The 17,637-nt window shown below is 37.4% G+C and overlaps 1 pseudogene; it reads right to left on the reverse strand.

The window, feature by feature from the left end:
- Positions 1–4,131: 4,131 nt before the first annotated feature.
- On the reverse strand, positions 4,132–16,460 carry LOC119037745 (cytochrome c, testis-specific-like; annotated as a pseudogene).
- Positions 16,461–17,637: the final 1,177 nt, after the last annotated feature.

Here is a 17,637-nt window from a genome sequence, read left to right on the forward strand (position 1 = left end):
CCCAGTAATAAGTTAACTAGCAACATATTATCCCTATGACATGATGAACAGTCATGAGGAATTAGAGTGGGTCCATCCAAAGTATTTGGATGCAAGATTTCTCTAAGTTTCAATATAGAACATAAAGTCTTCCTTACATGTGTGTTGACTGTAAAGTGATAATGAAATAATGGATGTCCTATCCTCACCCATAATGGCCCTTGGCCAGTGTATTGCCTGCCTCTCTCTCTCTCTCTCTTTTTAAAGGTTTATTTTATTCTCATTTAAGAGAGCAGAAGACAGAGAGAGACATCAATGGGAGAGATAAACATTGATCAGTTGCTTCCTGCATGCACCCTGACTGGGAATCAAACCCACAACACAGGCATGTGCCTGGACCGAATATCAAATTGTCATTTGGTTACAGGATGATGCTCCAGTCAACTGAGCCACACTGGCCATAGCCCTATGTCTCTCTTTAGTAAGGAAACAGATTCTGCTTACAGTGGCCATATAACTTGTGTGACAGGGTACTTGTAGGTTCACATAGAAACTTCAAGGGAGACTTCTAGTCAAGATGGCAGCACAAGCAGACATGGCTTACTTCTTTGCACAACCACATCAAATATGCAACTAAAATATAGAAAAAACATCACTCAGAACTGACAGAAATCAAGGTGAATGGAAATATGACAACTGCGGAATTAAAGAAACCACACCCATCCAGACTGGTAGGAGGGGCGCAGATGCAGAATGGGCTGGCCCACATCTACATGTGGTAGACCAAAATTTGGGAAGGGCATCTCAGGAGCAAGGAGTCCCAGCCCCATACCAGGCCCCCAGCCCAGGTTCCAGTGCCAGGAAGATAAGTCTCCACAACTTCTGGCTGCAAAACCAGCAGGGATTGAACTGGTGGAAGAAACTTCTGGAGCCCCAAGCAGTTTCTCTTAAAGAGCCCACACATGGAGTCATCTACTCAGAATCACTTTCTCTGAGCTCCAGCACCAGGGTACCACCTTAAAAGGCACCACTGGCATACTGGGAGAAATTGAAGTGTCTGGCATCAAGGTGGGCAGAGGCCTTTGTCCCTTTTCTAAACCCTTCCCCCACAGAGCCACAGAGCCAGTAAGCTGGTGCCATAACTGAGACTCCATCAACCTGGCTAATACTGCTTGCCCTGTCCTAGAGATCTCCAGAGACTCCATCTCACCCAACTTTAGACCCATCCACGCTACTTTTCCATATGAATGGCTGGCCTTGGCTCATGACGCACAACCTCCTAAACCCTCTCACACAAGCAACAGCTGGCCTCAGTGAGCACCAGGCCAACCACTAGCAGCAGCCGGCCTAGATTCACAGCTTGACTTCACCTAGGAATCTACCTCCAAGCCCAGCACAAGTAGTAGCCATCTCAGATTGATTTATAGCTCAGGCAGGGTGGCCCACGGCAGAAGATAGGTGGGGGTTAACTTGGCCTGCATCACTTGGGAAACCCCAGGGCCAGCACACCCAGTGACAGCTACAGACAATGTCAGAGCACCACCACCCTGCCCCGGCACAGCTGGTCCTCCACAGAGGGTGAAGGTTTGTGGTAAGTGGTCACTGCCAATCCTTAAAGTGGGCTAGCCTGGGTAAATCCCTCCCATTGATCTACCAACAGCAATCAAGGCTGGACTACAAGAGGAGGGTGTACTCAGCTTACACAAAGGGTATACCTTGAGTACCAAGCTTAAGTGATAAGGGAGGCTGTGCCACTGGAACCTACAAAACACCTATTACCTTAGGCCACACTACCAAGACATGGAGTCAAAGCAGATCTACCTAATACATAGAAACAAACACAGGGGCCTGCCAAAATGAGGAGACAAAGAAACATAGCCCAAACGAAAGAACAGATCAAAACACCAGAAAAAGAATAAAACATAAGGGAAATAAGCAATCTATCAGATGCAGAGTTCGAAACACTGGTTATAAGGATGCTCAAGGAACTTAGTGAGGACCTCAGCAGCAGTAAAAAAAATCTAGTCAGAAATGAAGGATACATTAATTGAACTAAAGAACAATTTACAAAGACAGAACAGTAGAGTGGATGAAGCCAAAAATCAAATCAATGATTTGGAACATAAGGAACAAAAAAACAACTGATCAGAACAAAAAGAAGAAAAAAGAAGCCAAAAAAAATGAGGATACTATAAGCTGCTTCTGGGACAACTACGAGCTGTCCAACATTTGCATCAGAGGGTTACCAGAAGGAGAAGAGAAAGAGCAAGAAATTGAAAAGTTCTTTGAAAATATAATGAAAGAAAACTTCCCTAATTTGGTGAAGGAAATAGACATGTAGGTCCAGGAAGCACAGAGGGTCCCAAACAAGATGAATGCGCAGAGGCCCACTCCAAGATATATCATAGTTAAAATGCCAAAGGTTAAAGATAAACAGAGAATTTTAAAAGCAGCAAGACAAAAGCAGTTAGTTCCCTACAGGGGAGTTCCTGTAAGACTGTCAGCTGATTTCTCCAAAGAAACTTTGCAGGCTAGCAGGAATTGGAAAGACATATTCAAAGTCATGAAAAGCAGGAATGTACAGTCAAGATTGTTCTACCCAGCAAAGCTACTATTTAGAATTGAAGGGTAAATAAAGAGCTTACAAGAAAAAAAGAAAGAAAAAAAACTAAAGGAGTTCATCATCACCAAACCATTATTCTATGAAATATTAAATGGACTTATTTAGCAAAAAGAAGATCAAAACTATGAGCCATAAAATGGCAAAAATACATATCTATGAACAATTGAATCTAAAAATCAAACTAAGCAAACAAGAACAGAGACAGAATCATGGATACAAAGAGTGTTTTGATGGGAGGGAGGTTTGAGGAAATTAGTGATGAGATGAGGGGATTAAGAAGTACAAATAGGCCCTGGCTGGTGTAGTTCAGTGGATTGAGCGCGGGCTGGGAACCAAAGGATCACCAGTTCAATTCCCAGTCTGGGCACATGCCTGGGTTGCAGGCCAGATCCCCAGTGTGGGGGCACATAAGAGGCAACCACACATTAATGTTTCTCTTTCTCTCTTTCTCCTTCCCTTCCCTTCTAAAAATAAATAAATAAAATCTTTTTTAAAAATTAAACAAAGAAGTACAAATAAGTACTTACAGCACAGGCAGGGGAATGTAAAGTACAGTATACTTAATAAAGTAGCCAAAGAATTTATACGCATGACCCATGGACATGAATGATGGTGGGGGGATTGCCTGAGGGAAGGGGGGCGCTGCTGGGTGGAGGAGGGCAAAGGGGGGAAAATCAGAACAACTGTAATAGTATAATCAATAAAATATAATTTAAAAACAAGGAAATATCAAAGGCTGCTCACACCACAGGCCCTGCTGTGGGCCTGTTCCACCACCCCTTATCCTCAGTTCCTGTGAGTTGGGATGTCTTTCCATGCTAATGGTAACAGATTTGGGTTTTTTTCTCCTCCTTTTCCTTGAGGGTCTCTGCCACCCTCCCTGCAGTCCAGCTTTACAGTAGGCAGGATCAGAAAGATATAATAAAGATATTAGTGTGAAAAGACTATTACATGTCATAAATGTTTATCAAGTGGAAACATACTTTTTCCTTTTTCCTAGGTTTTATTTTATGTCACCCATGGTTAACGATTTGCTCTATTTTTTTCCAATAGTATTTCTAAGGTAAGATCAAATATTTGACTTCATTTTCCCTACTTTTTGTCTTAAGTACTATTTATAATAAAAGGGAAAACACAGCATGATAAACACTAAAGCTAATGACTGCTGTATTTACATTTAAATTACAGAGAAATAAGTATGTGGACACTATTTCTATTATCAACAGCAGTTGCTAGGCTTATAAAATATTTTGCACATGTAGAGACTGTTGAAGCGCAGTAGATTTCAGTTGCCTTCCCTCTCCTCCGTCTTCCTGACCTTATCCACATCTTTAGTGAGCAAACAAGTTCAGACTTTGAAGGGTATTCAATCAAATTGCACGCAACCAAATATATCAACTTTTACTTTAAAATGTAAACTTATTAAATGCTGATCAAGAAGGATCAAATATGACTTCTTTAAATATGCATATCTGCAATTAGAAAATTTTAGCTTATAACTAATATTTTGTTTAAGTTGCAAGAGTATTTCATGAAGATGTTGCCTGCTTCAAGTATCGAATAAGATCTCTCTCACTCTTCCTTTTTTTAAATATTTTACTTACTTATTTATTTTTAGAGAGAGGGGGAGGGAGAGAGAAAGAGAAGGAGAGAAACATCAATGTGTGGTTGCCTCTCACATGTCCCCCCACTGGGGACCTGGCCTGCAACCCAGGCATGTGCCCTGACTGGGAATCGAAACAGCCACTCTTTGCTTCACAGGCCAGCACACAATCCACTGAACCACACCAGCCAAGGCTCGTTTTTCTTTTTAAGACCAGCAAAGACAATTTTAGTCCCAGGGATATATTTCTTTGGGTCCTCCAAATATTCCATCAGAGTTTCCTCTCCCCAGATGATACCTATAAAGTGTAAATAAGTTTTTAGCTTGTGTAGTTATGTTTGTAGGGCTCCCTTTCTGATGTGACCCACATATGTGAACAGATGAGTACTCTTGGATTCAATAAGAAGACTATTTATTATAACTAAGAATACTTACAGTTTCCGGCCTACAAGAAAATTCCAAAATTTGTCTTTCTGGTGCTCTACTCTGTCTTCTCTGTAGAAGTCCAATACTTATATGCTGTTTAGGATTAGCTAACATACACCAATAAGCTACCAACCCAGACATGTTGTGCCTAAGCAATTCTCCATTCTCCTAGAATCATAGGAAGTTCCTTCTAGGAAAGATCTGAGAGATCAACCCTGCGTTTTGCAGATGAGTAAATGATGACCTAAAGAGAGGGGAATACCATATTTTGCCATGTATAGTGTTCACTTTTTGGCCCAAATTTTTGAGGGAAAAATAAGGATGCACATTATACATGGGTGGTACTAATTCCATATCTATATAAATGTTTTTAATTCTTCAATTTATGCTTATGAATTAAAAGCATAATTCTAGAAAGCAATAACAATATCCATATGCAAAATAATACCTTGGAATACAAAAATTGGTTTGGTTCTAAGTATAAATAAATCAAAAAATTGAATTAAAACAAAAGATTTTTTTTTTCTGAAAGCCTGGGTCAAAAACATGGGTGTGCATGTTTTTGACCCATGCATAGTAGAACGGAATTTTATAAAGTTAAGTAAAAAATACACATCAGAAATAACATACAATAAGCAGATAAAAATTATGGCCACATTTCCAGAGATTAAAAAAATATTTTTATGATATTTTTTCCAGAGATTCAAAAAATATCTTTATGAACCAAGGGCTTGAAGCAGAGCTACAAAGTCTCAAGGAAAACAATAACAAAAACATAAAGACATAAAAGACAGCAAAAAGAATAGATGTTGCTGATAACACAATCAAGCTTGAAACTATTGATAAAAACAAAATGGAAAGAATTATGAGTTTAAAATGATCAAAGAGAAAATGACAGCTACAGAAGATATTTAGACAAAGAAGCTTTATTTTTTTATTTTATTTAGTTATTTTTCAAGTACAGTTTTTTTGTCTATTTCTCCCATCCCAGCCTCCCCCGCCCTGTGCTCCCCACCTCCCTCCCATTTCCACCCCCCTTAGTCCTCTTTCCTGTGTCCTTCCTATTTGTTCCTCCAAATCCCTCTCCCTTTTTCCCCTTAACTTCCCTTCCCTCTCCCTTCTGGTCACTGTCCCCCTGTTCTCTATTTCAGTGTCTTTGTTTTTGTTTTTTTTTTTTCTGCTTGCTTGTTTGTTTTGTTGTTTAGCTGCCTGTTAAAGGTGAGATCATATGGTATTTGTCTTTCATCACCTGGCCTATTTCACTCAGCATAATGCTTTCCAGTTCCATCCATGTTGTTGCAAAGGGTAGTAGCTCCTCCTTTCTCTCTGCTGCATAGAATTCCATTGTGTATATGTACCACAATTTTTGGATCCATTCATTTACTGATGGGAACCTAGGTTGCCTCCAACTCTTGACTATTGTAAATTGTGCTGCTATGAACATTGTGGTGCATAGGTTCTTTGATATTGATGTTTTAGGATTCTTAGGATATAATCCTAGCAGTGGAATTGTTGGGTCAAAAGGCAGGTCGATTTTTTATTTTGCTGAGAAAATTCCATACTGTTTTCCATAATGGTTGTACCAGTCTGCAATCCCAGCAACAGTGAACTAAGGTCCCCTTTTCCCCACAACCTCTCCATAATTTGTTGTTTGTTGTCTTGTTTATGATAGCCATCCTGATCGGTATAAAGTGGTATCTCATTGTGGTTTTAATTTGCATCTCTCTGATAGCTAATGATATTGAGCATCTCTTCATGTGTCTCTGGATGTTCTGTATGTCCTCCTTGGAGAAGTGTCTGTTCAAGTCCTTTTCCCATTTTTTAATTGGGTTGGGTGTCTTCTTAGAGTGGAGTTGTGTAAGTTCTTTGTATATTTTGGAGATTAAACCTTTGTCTGAGGTATCATTGGCAAATATGTTTTCCCATACAGTTGGTTGTTTTTTTAATTTAATCCTGTTTTCTTTAGCCACGCAGAAGCTTTTTATTTTGATGAGATCCCATTTGTTTATTCTTTCCTTTATACTGCTTGCTCTAGGGGACATATCAGTAAAAATGTTGCTGCGTGAAATATCTGAGGTTTTCTTGCCAATGTTCTCCTCTAGGACTTCAACGGTGCCATGGCTTATATTTAAGTCTTTTATCCACCTTGAATTTATTTTGGTGTATGGTGTAAGTTGGTGCTCAAGTTTCATTTTTTTGCACGTAGCTGTCCAGTTCTCCCAACACCATTTGTTGAAGAGGCTATCTTTACTCCATTTGATGTTACTGCCCCCTTTAGACAAAGAAACTTTAAACTATGCACAGTTTTTGTGGCCCTAGTAAGATTTTTTTACCAGATAAAATAGAATAAACTTATTAAAACATAATTCAAAAAAACTTTCAAAAGTAAAATTCCTACATCTGCCAGTTGAAAAAGCACATGTCCTGTAAGAATCTGAAACAGATCAGTGAAGACTTACATACAGCTTAGCAAAATGACTAAATTTCAATGTGAATTTCACTGAAACTTAGGGGGGAAAGAATAAAATAAAAATAAAACCAAGTAAATCATAATGAAAAACAATCAAGCTGGCTTCACATTTCTCCAAAGAATAATTCAACATGAAACATACAAAATCCTGAGGAATTAAAAGTGTCACCCAATCATCTTTGTGTCTAGCCAGATTATCAGTCAAGCGTAATGGAAATTCACAGATGGTTCTAAACACCCGAGAATTAGGGTAATATAATTCCAGTAATAGACAACCTTCTACGGACCAGAGGAGAAACACAGACACTGTGGTAACAGCTGGGAATAAGCACAAACACCATTTAAATGTAGGACAGTTGTTAAATCAACTGTAGTAAAAATGGCTAAATAAGATTGTAAATGTCATATATCATGTCAGAGTAAAAAATAACTGAAGTAGCGAGAGTTAGGAGACACTGTGGAAAAATAATGGGACATTGAATAACCACTTTGACTTTCTCATCTTTCACAGTGTGGGATAAACAGATATTGCTTAAATAACAGATGCATATGGATATTGCTTAAAGTAAAAAATATAGCCACTAAAATTACAAAAAGTAAAAATTAGCTGGTAAAGAGAAAGGAATATAAGAAGATGGGAAGAAGTAAACACGCATAATTTCTTACCTGTATTATCATTCATACTGGTAAGTATCCTTTGGAATTATTTGAATTTTCATATAATATACATGGATTTTAAAATATTTTTAAAATTATTAACACATTTATGATTCAGTGTGTTCTACTGTCTCTTTGAACAGATTTCACATGGCAATGTCAAAAGATAAAGATTAATCTCTAATAATAACTTACTTCAGTGGATATGCTAAGTCCATGATAGGATTTCTTTAAACGCCCAAAAAGATCTGAGTCTGAATCCTACTTCTACTACTTCTTAGCACAGAACTCTGGGCAACTCATTAATTAAATCAAACAATTTTTTACTAACCCTTCAATTATCATTGCCCCCAAAATGCAAATGATATATAGGTATTCATTAATACCTATAAATATATTATTCTCAAAAGAAAACTTTATCCATTCACTGATGTTTTAAATAACACAACATAAATATTCAACATTAATAATCATTAAGAATTCAAATAAAAACCATGATGAGATACCACTCCACACCTATTAGGATGGCTACTATCAAAAGCAGAAACAGAGCCCTGACTGGTGTGGTTCAGTTGGTCGGGCATGGTCCATCAAAGTAAACGGTTGCCAGTTTGATTCCCAGTCAGGGTACATGCCTAGGTTGCAGGTTTGGTCACCCAGTTGGGACACATGTGAGAGGCAACTGATCAATGTTTCACTCTCACATCAATGTTTCTCTCCCTCTCTCCTCCCTTTCCCATCTCTCAAAAAATAAATAAAATCTTTTAAAAAATAAAAAATAACAAGTGTCGTCAAGGAGGTAGAGAAATTTAAACCCTTGTGTATTGCTGGTGGGAACATAAAATGGTGCAGCCAAAGTAGAAAATAGTACAGCAGTTTATCAAAATCTAAACATATAATAATCATATGCAGCAATTCCACTTCTGGGTATGGGATGTATACCCAAAGGAAATGAAAGCAGGGATATGAACATGTATCTGCATGCCCATGTTCATACAGTATTCAAATTAATCAAAAAAGTCCATTGACATGGGAATATATAAACAAAATATGATGTACACACACAATGAATTTGTATGTATGCATGTACACAACATATACATACAAAAGGCCTTAAAATCAGCCCTTTATGTGTCCCTCAAATACCCAGCTTGGGTGATAGGGGAGGCTGTGCCACTGGAACCTACAGAACACCTATTACATTAGGCCACAGTACCAAGACATGGAGTCGAAGCAGATCTACCTAATACATAGAAACAAACACAGGGAGGCTGCCAGAACAAGGAGACAAAGAAACAAGGCCCAAAGGAAAAAACAGATCAAAACTCCAGAAAAAGAGCTAAGCAAAATGTAGGTAAGCAATCTATCAGATGCAGAGTTCAAAACACTGGTTATAAGGACGCTCAAGGAACTTAGTGAGGACCTCAGCAGCATAAAAAAGACCCCATCAGAAACAAAGGATATTCTAATTGAAATAAAGAATAATTTACAAGGGAACGACAGTAGAGCAGATGAAGCTGAGAATCAAATCAATGATTTGGAACATAAGGGAGTGAAAAACAACTAATCGGAACAACAAGAAGAAAAAAGAAGCCCAAAAAAATGAGGATACTATAAGCTGCTTCTGGGACAACTACAAGCTGTCCAACATTTGCATCATAGGGGTGCCAGAAGGAGAAGAGAAAGAGCAAGAAATTGGAAATCTCTTTGAAAACATAATGAAAGAAAACTTCCCTAATTTGGTGAATGAAATAGATGTGCATCCAGGAAGCACAGAGAGTTCTAAACAAGATGGATGCAAAGAGGCCCATTCAAAGACATATCATAATTAAACTGGCAAAGGTTGAAGATAAACAGAGAATTTTAAAAGTAGCAAGAGAAAAGAAGTTAATTACCTCCAGGGGAGTTCCCATAAGACTGTTTGGTGATTTCTCCAAAGAAACTTTGCAGACTAGACGAGAATGGCAAGAAATATTCAATCATGAAAAGCAGTTACCTGCAGCCAAGATTGCTCTACTCAGCAAAGCTATCATTTAGAATCAAAGAACAGATAAAGAGCTTCCCAGACAACAAAAAACTAAAGGAGTTCATCATCACCAAACCATTATTCTATGAAATTTTAAAGGGACTTACTTAAGAAAAAGGAGAAGATCAAAACTATGAACAATACAATGGTAAAAATACATATCTAGCAACAATTGAATCTAAAAAACAAACTAAGTAAACAAGAAGAACAAAGATAGAATCACGGATATGGAGAACATTTTGATGGTTGCCAGATGGGAGGCAGTGTGGAGGAATGGGTGAAGAGGTGAGGGGATTAAGAAGTACAAATAGGTAGTTACAGCATAGCCATGGGGGTGTAAAGTACAGTATAAGAAAGGCAGTAGCCAAGGAGCTTATACACATGACCCATGGACATGAACAATGGTGGTGGGATTGTCTGAGAGAGAGGGGAGTGTTGGGTTGAGGGAAACAAAGGGAAAAAGTCAGGACAACTCTAATAGCATAATCAATATAATTTTTTAAAGATATAATAGACATATAACATTTTATAAGTTTAAGTCGGGCACGTCGATTTAATACACTTATTATATACAGGGTCTGGCAGAAGTAACATCTGCTTGAGCTTGGTCGTAGGGTAATAATATGGGTATAATAATTTATAGTTTTAATTTGAACATTTCACCTAAAATGTTAGAGGGTGTGCTTGAGTGTGATATTGTTATGTTACAGAATTGCAAGCTTATGATTTTGTAATAAAATAGGGGCATTATTTGTGTCAGATACTGTATTAAAAATGATTACTATCCTAGAATTAGCCAAAACCTCCACCCAATCGCATTACAATTTTTTTGTATTGATAATAGCTAATATGTACTCTCTTAGCAACTTTTAAGTATATAATCCAGTATTACTAGCTATAGTCACCATGCTGTACATTAAATTCTCCAGAATTTGTTACTCCAATAACTGAAAGCTTGTCTCCTTTGACCAGTATCTCCACATTACCCCACCCCTCTCCAGACCCTGGTAACTCTACTGTTTTTCTACATTTGGCTTTTTTATATTCCCCTTATAAGTGATATTATATAACATTTGTTTTTCTCTGTCAGACATTTCACTCAGCACACTGTCCTCAAGATTCGTCCAAGGTGTTGCAAATGGCAAGATTTCCTTCTTTCTCATGGTTGGATAATAGTTGTATTTATATATGTGTGGTTATGTTAGATATAAATATAAATGTATATATACACACACACAGGTGTGAGGTGATATCTCCCTGTGGTTTTGATTTGCATTTCCCTGATGACTAATGATGCAAACACCTTTTCAATTGTCTTTTGGCCATTTGTATGTCTTTGGAAAAATGTCTATTCCTCTGCCCATTTTTTATAAGGTTGTTTGTTTTTTCACTAATCAATTGCAGGTCTTTATATATTTTGGATATTGGCCTCCTATAGATATATGATATGAAGATATTTTCTCCTGTTCTATAGACTGCCTTTTCATTTTGCTGAGTGTTTGTTTTGCTGTACAAAAGCTTTTGAGTTTGATGTAGTCCCACTTATTCGTTTTTGCTCTCATTGCTTGTGCTTTTGGTGTCATATCCAGAAAACCATCGCCAAGACCAATGTCAAGGAGTTTTTTCCCTATGTTATCTTCTAAGTGTTTTGGTTTCGGGTCTTATGTTTAAGTCTCTAGTCCATTTCAAGTTAACTTTTGTGAATGGTGTAAGGTAGGGGCTTGATTTTGTTCTGCTACATATTGTTCTTCTTTCATCAGAACTAACAAATAATAATATCCTATTCTCAAATAAGTCGTAAGTGTTACTTAAATGATCTGACTTAGGGAAACTTTATTTCTAATTCTTAAATAATGTTAAAGCCAAGCCTTCTACACAGCTTTTAATCTTTAACAACAACCTATAATATTTAGAATACATATTTGTAATGTTTTAATATGTTTTAAATCAATGCTATTAAGCAATAAAATCCTCAAAATATTGGCTGCTAGGGAAACAATATTAGGTTGTAACTAGTCTACAAATTAGGACTTCAAAGGTTGACTGCTCTTGTAATGAGATAATAAAATAATAAAATGACACCGCAGAGGATATATTACTTTAAAAATTAAAGAGCCATATAAATGCAAGGTTAAAACGGATTTATTCGGCATTTTATGGATTGAAAATCCAACTGCAATACATGCAATTCAATTGAGGCACTAACCCGCCTGCCTGGAATTAGCACAGACTATATAGTCCTCAAAAACATTGCCCTCATTTCAGACACCAGTTCCAAGTTCAGAGTCCCCACGTCACCCAAACATCTGACCTACTGACTAAATTTGAGGATTCTCTGGATCCCCTCAAGTTCAATAATGTACTAAAACAATTCACAGAACTCAGGAAAGCATTTTTTATAATTACAGTTTTACTATAAAGAATAGAAATCAGGACTAGCTCAATGAAGATCTCTTCATAGACATTGATGATTGAACCATTAGCCCCGTGACAGAACTCAATCTCCAGTTCCTACTTCCCATCCCTGGAGGTCTGACTGATATCACCTAGCCCAAAGCCCTAATTCTCTAATCACAAGGCTGGTCTTTCCAGTTTGGCCAGCCTCAATCCTGAAATTCTCTGGGAGCCTAACAAAAATCATCGTATTAGCATAATCTCAGGCCCTGATCCTAGGGGCAACATTGAATAACAAAGACAATCCTAAAATTTGGGAAGTTCCAAGGATTTAGAGAACCTGGGAAAAAGATGAGACAAATTCAGTGTCACAGAATACCTACTAACCAGCATTTTTGCACATACTAAATACAGTACTATTGTGTTAATAACAACTATGTTGATGTTTTAAAAGATGCTAAATAAAGTACCTTTGATTTGACAAAGATTAAACTTCGTTCTATTTTGTTTTAACATAAGTATTTTTATAAATTATCTATGTATTTCTTTTATATATATGTATGGTCCGTTATTATGGGTGTCCTTTGAATAAAGACATGTTAAGGCCCTGACCCCTAATACCTAAGAACGTGGCTTTGTTTGGAAATAGAATCACTGCAGATATGATTAGTTAAGTTGAAGTGAGGCCATGCTGGAGCTGGATGGGCCCCCAACCCAATATGACTGGTATCCTTAAGAGACACTTATGTGAGGACAGAGACACATGGGAATTGTGTGACACCACAGGCAGAGGTTAGAAATATGCAGCTGTAGGGCAGAAACACCAAGATCACTGGCAGCCCACCAGAGGCTAAGGAGAAGCAAGAAAGGGTTGCCCTGCAGGTCTCAGAGTGAGTGTGGTCCTGCCAGCACCTTGATTTTGCACTTCCAGCCTCCAGAACTGTGAAAACAAACAATTCTGGTTTTTTAAGGCACCCAATTTACTACATTGTTATAGCAGACCTAGAAAACTAATGTCATCTTCAAATGCTAAGATCTATTAGTAGTGCTCTAAAGCAATTGGTCTTAGCATGTATATGTATATTTTCTGCACCACCCCACCTGGTTTGCTTGGAAATGCAAGAGAAGTCTGGGGAACAAGAGCTTTGCCAGCTTGTCATCCTACTAAACTGTATCACTTTCAAGGCTTCAGGACAATGGAAAGCATCTTATTTTCACCAAAACAAAAAACAAAAAGTCTGACAACATGTGCAGGTGGTAATTTTGTTTTAACCAAACCACTGACTACCCACAAACTCCCTTTCCCCAAAACACCAGACAACAAAAACTTCACTATATCTTTCCTATCTGTAGTGTAAGTGCCTGACAATGAGCACTTTGGATTGTAGTTAAGTGCCTGACATCATGCTTGTGACTGGGAGGCTTCTATTTAGCAACATCCATCCAGAAAAAACACACTGCCAGCTGCAGGACTGGATGAAGAGCCAGGCTGCTCCACCCTGAAGTTTCTTTTGTTTGTTTGCTTATGTTTTAAATTCACCAGTAGAAAGTGAACAGGGGAAATCCAAGGCACCCTACCCTCAACACCAATAAAAGCAGACCCTCAGGCCTGTGCTTGCTGCATTAGTAGGCATTCTCTCAGTCTCTGCTAATGCCCACCCCCTAAAGTGACCTACCTCTGTGGCCCCAAGCAAGCAATTTGTATGCCCTCCAGGACATGTGAGTAATAAAACTTGTCTTTTCAAAGTTCCCTGGTGGCTGTTGCTGAGATGCAACTTTTGACCATAATAACCAGAAGGGCCAGTCCAGCCACAAAATCCGGCCACAAAATCCAGCCACAACGTTGGCCTCTTCAGGGGAAAAGTCTGTGGGGGCTCTGCACAAGTAGTACCAACCCAGTGAGTGCTCCGGCCATTTTTAGCTGATAGCATCCCTGTGGAGAGCCTAAGACCAACCTAAACCATTGCCCTACTAGAAACTTGAATACAGTTTAAAATAAGCAGAATCCTGCTTTTGATAAAGTGCAAGATGTTATATGTGCACTCAAAATAGAACAGTACACAAGATTCCAACTCCCCTCATTAAAGCCCTTCTCCTGCAACACGGTCTGTGAAGATCAATCAAATAAGGCTCATTACAGTTTATACAAGCACCATAAAACCCATTACAAAATTCAAAAGTAATAAATTGGAGTCGTATATGAAAGGACTTAGAGCTGCCAATAATCTGTATTTAAAACTTCTCCAAACGCCAGACAAAGACATCACAAGAAAAGTACAAACCAGTATCTCATAACTATGAATGCAAAAATCTTCAACACAATACTAGTAAACTAAATTCAGTAGCAGATTAAAAGATTTACATGCCATGACCCAGTGGGATTTATTCCAGGAATTCAAGGACAGTTCAACTTAAGAAAATCAATCCATGGAATACACCACATAAACAGAACAAAAGAAAAAAAATAGGTGGTTATCTCAATAGATGCAGAAAAAGCATCGTCTTTTCCAACCATTTTAAATTCCAACCCTAAAATGCTTTCTCTCTTTAGCAGCCATCTACCCACTTTCCACCAACAAAGAAATCATTGGGAATGCTGTTACAATATACTACTACAAATAAAAAACTACCATTGTAACATTAAAATGCGGTTTGATTTTTTTAATTTAGCTTATTCTTTTCCAAGATTAATATGCTACATAAAATGAAATATCTTATATATGCAAAAACCTATGCCACAAAGGACTGATAATTTCTCTGATCAAGGTGACCAGTTATCCAAACACAGACCTTATGACATAAATCAATATTTCAGTAATATAAACACAGGACTTCAGTTTTCATGCTGCAAATTAGGAAATTATTATAAATCCAAATTATAGTTTGTTCTTCACTAGAAAGTTTCTAGTTCTCTCCCGCAACTGCCTAGCTTTTTACCTTTGTTTTTGTTTGCATAGAATAAGAAAATCCTGGTGCTCGTCCTGTTTTTCAGCCAAAAAGGCCCCAGAGATTTGGATCAGTCTTGTGTTTTCCCCCTTTTCCCACTGTATGGCACTGAGCACATTTTTAAAATAAAGATCGTTTTGCCTGCCTCAGCATCTCCTGTGTAGTTCTACAATGAAACAGTAAACCACAGATTAAAGAAAATATCGGATTTGCAAAGCTGAAAACAAAGGAATTCTATTACTTTGAAGTGAATAGTAATGATATTAAACAAAAACATAATTTAAAGCATGCTTGCTTTAATGTCTAAATGCTCAAAAACAAACATAATATCCAAATTTTATCCAATTTTATAAAGATTTAATAATCTGAGTTATCATGCTTATTTTAAATTTCTAGCCACAGCAATTTCAGAAACTGCTATTGGTATAAGTCTGGCTCTACTTCAACCTTCAAACAACGCTGGTCCTTTATCCAGGCAAATCATACTGCATTTTTTTCTTTTCACTCCCCAAAAGTGCATGTGCAAAATATGATGTGAAGCATATAGGTCTAATTTGATATTCCCTTACTTAAAAATAAGGATAGAATGAAATGAAAATGTGCTTAAATATATTTATTATGTGTACTTTATGCTTGTGATAATATACAGAACTGTAAAATTAAAAATCATACAGAAAAGAATCATATATTGAGGCTATAGCAAGCGATATATAACACATAATTTTTCATTTATTCTTATTCTCAGCTATAAATAAGTCTACCAGATTAGATCCAGCATAATCTAAAAGCAATCAAATAACACTATTGTGCTCAGTCAGTATTAATACCTATTTAATACTAGTGTAGTGGACAATACATGGTTCTAAATAGGGAAGATTTTGTCATATGGTGATAGTTATACACCATAACGTTTGTACAAAGATATTTTGGTTAAGACTGCCAAAAATTCTGTTACATAACTAAGTAAATGCCTCCTCCATATAAACTCATATAAAAATTAAAATAATTTTAACTTACTGAAAAAAATGCAGTTGGAAATGCTAATGAATGTATTATCTGGGTGTTGTTTATCTGCTCCTGTGTTCTTTAAAGAATGGGTGCCTGGGAGGGGTGGAGATGGATTTCAATACAAGCGCTACTATTATAGAAACCATGAAATACCCAATTCTTTGACGGTACAGTTCTTGTCAGGAGCCGGCCAGCAACCGTCCCTTGACAAGGTCAGGACGGTTGAGATGCATCTGCAAGGCTGGATTTCCTGTCTATCTCTCCTTACAAGTTTGTTCTGGTGATCAAAAGGTGGTGGAATTGTTAGACATTTGTATTTTAGGTTCATTGCTTCGCATAATTTCAATGAAGTTGTACAAAAATAATTTCTTGACCAGAGAACAAAGTTCCCTCTAATGAAATAGCCCCTGAATGTCTAAAAGTTGTTGGATAACAGCCCTTCCTTTACCTCGAACAGGAATATATATCAATTAGACAACCAAAGAAATAAAAAAAGACTGGTTAACTATTACAAACTAAACACATAGAAACAGTTACTAGGGAGTCAGTTCATAGTACACAGAGAAACATTTTAGACAAAAAAAGGCTAGATAGCTAAGTTAGACATCACAAAGGCCTTATAATAAATTTCCTAACCTCTGCTCGGTCTAGCATATATCCTTTTGCCCCATGACAAATTCTGAGAAACTTTAATATACAATAAGACATTCAAATTCTGTACATACGGCTACTTCTAATTGTCTGATTTATGGCTCTCCTGGTCAAAATAATCTTTGTTTAGCCCTGGCTAGCATAGCTCAGTGGACTGAGCACGGGCCTGCGAACCACACGGTCAAGGTTCGATTCCCAGTCAGGGCACATGCCTGGGTTGCAGGCCGGTTCCCTGCAGGTCAGTTTCCAGCAGGGGATGCACAAAAAGCAACCACACATTGATGTTTCTCTCCTCCTCTCCTTCCCTTCCTCTCTCAAAGATAAATAAATAAAATCTTTTAAAAAATAATAATAATAATCTTTGTTTATTGTAACTGAATCTCTGGGAACTTTCGTACTTTTCCTGGTTACCTTTGTATTAATTTTTTCTGCTTTACTGATCATGCTATGCTGCAAATGTTAATCACTACCTAAAATGAAAATATAAAAACCTGCTTGTACTTGCAATAAAGGGAACAGAGCTTCACTGTCCTTTGAGGCGTGTTGCCCTCGGTTACCCATCGCCAACGCCTTACCCACCTTTCGGGAATCTCTGGACCCTGCTGCAAGTTCTGAGCACCTTTTTACCTTTATAACCACCAAGAGTAGAAAAACTTTATGCTATTCTGATGATATTGAAAAATACAATATTGTTTAACTAAATTAGTTATACAGCAACCTTCAAAATTAGCATCTTCCTAATTTCCTTAAATCTGTGTGGAAACCCACAACAGTGTTAATAATCTGCTAAAGGGAAGACAAGTTTTCTCTGGGCAGTATCCAAAATAACCAAAATGGTAATCAGTACTTTAGAT

Source organism: Artibeus jamaicensis, unplaced genomic scaffold (genome assembly GCF_021234435.1).
Source record: "Artibeus jamaicensis isolate MK-2021 breed Jamaican fruit bat unplaced genomic scaffold, CSHL_Jam_final contig_391, whole genome shotgun sequence".
Classification (NCBI taxonomy): Eukaryota; Metazoa; Chordata; class Mammalia; order Chiroptera; family Phyllostomidae; genus Artibeus; species Artibeus jamaicensis.